General features: G+C 49.0%; 1 pseudogene; it reads left to right on the top strand.

Moving 5' to 3' along the window:
• The first annotated feature begins 704 nt into the window (after positions 1-704).
• Positions 705-3,523, top strand: LOC140717404 (uncharacterized; annotated as a pseudogene).
• Positions 3,524-5,026: the final 1,503 nt, after the last annotated feature.

Here is a 5,026-nt window from a genome sequence, read left to right as displayed (position 1 = left end):
TTGAGAATAAGGGGTAGATCATTTAGGACAGAGTTAAGGAAAAACTTCTTCTCCCAGAGAGTTGTGGAGGTCTGGAATGCACTGCCTCGGAAGGTAGTGGAGGCCAATTCTCTGGATGCTTTCAAGAAGGAGCTAGATAAGTATCGTATGGATGGGGAAATCAAGGGATATGGGGACAAGGCAGGAACCGGGTATTGATAGTGGATGATCAGCCATGATCTCAAAATGGCGGTGCAGGCTCGAAGGGCCGAATGGTCTACTTCTGCACCTATTGTCTAAAAGCTGCGATGAATCGAATGGAAAGATACCCCCAGGGGTGCCTGGAAGGGGGGAGGGGGAGAATGAACACCCCAGTCGGACGGACACGACTGCAACAGACCCGGGCAATGAACAAACGACTATGAGCAAGCAGTGTGCATGTGGCAAAATCTGCAAGAACGATTGAAGCTTCAATTTCCACCACGCGAGGATGAAGTGTGTGGCAGGAGCAGGAGCAGCACAAAGCGCAGGTGTCCAACCTGGTGAGACGAAGGAGGTGCCAGGCCCGGAGTCACCCCACAGTGCCCGGAACCTCCAAGTGTTGCAAACTGATCCCTCTAACATCAAGTCTAACAGCAGGTGGATCAAATGGCCTGAGGCTGACATGACTTCACTGTGGAAGCAGTGTGACAGAGATGTCAACCAAATTCTGGAGAGATGTCAATAGGAAGTTACAAGCCATGACAACAATCGTTGTCAGCATCGCAACTGAACGGTTCGGAGAAGAGGAGAGGAAAGGCTCCAGAACACTTTACTCGAAGAACCAAAGAGCGTTGAGGATCCACAACATCAGGCAGGAGATGAAAGCGCTGAAGTCCCAATCCAAGGAGGCAGGAGAAGAGGAGCACATTGGCTTGGCCCCGCTGATGTGCATGTGACGAAAAAAAATCAGGGTCCTCCGCCGGGCAGAGTGACATCAGAGGCAGCGTCATGAAAGGGCCTGAAAATGTGCTGCCTTTATCGCCAACCCCTTCAAGTTCACCGAGGAGTTGCTAGGGCAGAAGCGCAGTGGGAAACTGGCCTCTTCACAGGAAGACACAGACCAACATCTGAAGAATCTTTACAATGATCCTGAAAGAGAGCAGGAGCTGGGAGAGTGCAACATCCTGATAGGCTCCCCTGAACCGGATGTGCAGTTCGACATCTCAGAGCTGCAGCTAAAGGAAGACAGAGAGGTTGTCCTCAAAGCAAGGGCACGCTTGGCTCCAGGACCAAGCAGCACCTCATACAAAGTGTACAAGAACTGCCCCAAACTCCTGTTGCATCTGTGGAAGATCCTGCGAGTCTTCTGGAGAAAGGGGAAGATCCCAGAGCAGTGAAGAACGGCTGAAGGGGTATGGATCTTGAAGGAGGAAAACGCCACCCAGATAGACCAGTTCCACATCATCTCCCTTCTGTGTGTCGAGGCAAAGATCTTATTCAGTGCCATTTCCAATCGGCTGCGCACCTAGCTAGCAGAGAACACCTATATCGATACATCAGTCCAGAAGGGTGGCCGGGCTGTTTGGGGAGCATACCGGTGTGATGACACAGCTCATCGGGGAGGCCAGAGAGAACAAGGGCAACCTGTCAGTGTTCTGGCTCGACCTGGCAAATGCATATGGCTCCATTCTGCACAAGCTGGTGCAGCTCACACTGACCAAATATCACGTCCCAGCTGAATCAGAGACCTTATTGCTGATTATTACAGCAACTTCAGGGTGAAGGTCTCTTCAGGACCAATTACATCAAGCTGGCACAAGGTGGAGATTGGCATCATCACAGGGTGCACTATCTCAGTGACACTGTTCTCCCTAGCCATGAACATGCTCACCAAGTCTGCTGAAACAGAGTGCAGAGGGCCCAGAATGAATTCCGCTCAACGACAACCACCCATCAGGGCATTCATGGATAACCTCACAGTCACCACAGAATCAGTCCCAGGCTGCCGGTGGATTCTGCAGGGGCTCGAAAAGCTGGTGGAGTGGGTCTGGATGCGTTTCAAACCAGCCAAATCAAGATCTGTAGTGCTGAGGAAATGGAAGGTGGAGAACAAGTTCCGGTTCAGCATCGCAGGCACAGCCATCCCAACCATCACAGAAAAGCCAGTCAAGAGCTTAGGTAAGGTTTTCAACAGCTTTCTGAGGGTCACAACATCCATTCAGGTGACCTGCACTGAGTTGGATGGCTGGCTGAAATCTGTGGACAAGTCTGGCCTACCTGGGAAGTTTAAAGCCTGGGTGTATCAGCGTGGCATTCTTCCCAGAATCCTGTGGCCCCTCCTCGTCTATGCAGTTCCGATCTCGACAGTTGAAACCTTAGCGAGGAGGGTCAGTAAGCACCTCAGAAGATGACTGGGGCTGCCAAGGAGCCTGAGCAGCATCGCACTCTGTGGACACCACAACAATCTGCAACTGCCCTTCAAACCCCTGGAGGAGGAATTCAAGGTAACAAGAGCCAGGGAAGTGGTACAGTACAGGGACTCAAGTGATCCGAAGGTGGCTAGAGCAGGGATCCAAGAGAGGACTGGCAGGAAGTGGAGGGCAGAGGAAGCACAGGAGGCTGGTGGGAGTGGTCACACGAGGAAGAGCTGGGCTAGGATCCTTTCCAACTCCCCAAGCGGACACCATCGGAGGGAAGGAAAGGCGCCACCTAGTTCAAGAGGAGGTTAGAGCTGCAATGGAGGAAACGAGAACCTGCAAGGTGGTGGGAATGAAGTAACAGGGAGCTTGGACAAGATGGGAGAACGCAGTTGAGAGGAAAGTGACCTGGGCTGAGCTTTGGAAAGCCAAGCCACACTGCATCCAGGCAGTGTATGATGTGCTTCCAAGCCCATCAAACCTGCATATATGGGACAAAGCAGAGTCATCAGCATGCCCACTGTGTTCCAAGTGAGGAACCCTGGAGCACATCCTCAGCAGTTGCACAAGGGCACTTGTTGAGGGACGGTACCGATGGAGGTATGATCAGGTCCTGAAGACCATCGCTGAAGCCATCAGTGCAGGAGTGGAGTGGGCGAAGTGGTCCCGACCCTACAAGCAGGCCATTGCCTTTGTCAGAGCTGGGGAGCAGCCAATACCCACCAAAAGAACATCTGCAGGCATCCTGACCTCTGCAAGGGACTGGCAGCTGTTGGTGGACCTCGAACGGCAGCTGAAGATCCCCAACTATATCGCAGCCACCACCCTGCGACCAGACATTGTCCTTGTGTCTGAGTCTACCAAGCAAGTGGTGCTGCTGGAGCTGACAGTCCCATGGGAAGATCGCTTGGAAGAGGCCTTTGAAAGGAAGCTCTCCAAGTATGCAGGACTGGTCAGCAGCTGGATGGAGAGTGAGGTGTCTCCCAGTGGAGGTTGGATGTAGGGGATTTGCACCCTGTTCTTTAGCCAGAGCCTTCAGCAATTTGGGCACCGAGGGAGAGGGGAAGAGGAGAGCCACCAATGTGGCAGAGAGGGCCTCAAGATGGCTGTGGCTCAAGAGAGGGGAGCCATGGAGTCATGTGTAGCTAGCCATCTGGACACAAGGTGGGGTCTGATCCGCCCCGGCTGGGTCACCTGGAGAAGGGTGTATGATGTTGAAAGACCCGAAACACCCGATGATTCCAGGAACATCACTGAAGATGTGTCCAGAGGCATCAGTAGATGTACGTACACGGAATCAAATAATATATCTATAATTATTCAAATATTACTGAAATATTAAATACACTACAGAGGCCAAGACCAAAATGAGAGACTCTCAATCAGTCTTAGTGTCAGAATTCAATGGAGATAATGTTCCTTGAGCAACTGAACCCTAATTTCATCCCCACAAGAAAACTTACAAGCCACAGTGTAGCTCTTCAGCCAGCACAGATTGAAATGGCTGAGGCAGAAGGCATTATTCTTCCCATAGCTTAATGCCAGGTTTCCTATACTTAAGCGGGTTCAAGGTAAGCATTAGATCAGTATTGTTTGATACTGCTGCTTTTGTGATCCAAAAGTTCTTCAGATGTCAAGAATTAGGCATAAAACTTATTGCCAAGGATTGTTTCATTAAGTGTTACAAAAGCAAAGAAGAACAAGAGAAAACACTGAGAGAGCCAAGAAAACACAAAATAGTGAAGTAGTTATGGTCTTCTCATACTCATACGCAAATTCCAGTGATAACAATTAACTTATAAGATAGCTAGATTTAAGTGGTTTGACACCTGCTACAGAAGAATAAGAAGCTTCCAGCAAAATACAGAAGCAAACGATGTAATTGCTGAAAAATTCACTAAACAATTAAATATATAATCGGTGATTATATAAAAATACTAGAAAGCATAGGGAAGTTAAACTATAAGGAAGATACGAGAAATGTTCATCACCCTAATCTAACAGCAGAGATGAAGACTGATGTCTCCAGCTTTTAATCTGAGCTGTGTATGCTAAAACTGCTATTTATTTTGCTTAGCATTGCCAGTCATGTCTAAAATTTGCTGTCATTTCAGGAAGTAAATCAAAACGCTGGTTCAAACAAACTTCTCAGTTATCTGTTGCACTATTCAAACTTAGGGACGGCTTGGTACTGCAGTGGTTAGAAGACACTATTACAGCACTGGTGATCTGGGTTCAGTTCCTGCCACTGTCTGTAAAGGGTATGTACATTCTCTCAATGATTGTGTGAACTTTCTCAGTCTGCTCCCGTTTCCTCCCACATTCTAACGATGTATGGGTTAGTAGGTTAATTGGTCACAGGGGTGTAATTGAGTGGTGCAGGCTTGTTATGACCATGACATAGGAGCTGGATTAAGCCATTTGGCTCATCGAGTCTGCTTTGCTTCATGGTTGATCCAATTTTCCTTCCAGTCCCAATCTTCTGCCTCGTCCCCATATTTCTTCATGCCCTGACCAAACCAGAATATTTCAACCTCTGCCTTAAACGTACATAAAGGCTTGCTCTCCACAGTTGCCCATGGCAAAGAATTCCACAGATTCACCACTCTATGGCTAAAGAGATTCCTCCTCATCTCCATTCTAAAAGG

Source organism: Hemitrygon akajei, chromosome 1, assembly GCF_048418815.1.
Source record: "Hemitrygon akajei chromosome 1, sHemAka1.3, whole genome shotgun sequence".
In the NCBI taxonomy this organism is placed as follows: domain Eukaryota; kingdom Metazoa; phylum Chordata; class Chondrichthyes; order Myliobatiformes; family Dasyatidae; genus Hemitrygon; species Hemitrygon akajei.
The sequence above is the reverse complement of the archived record's forward strand: the minus strand, read 5'-3'. Positions and strand labels throughout refer to the sequence as shown.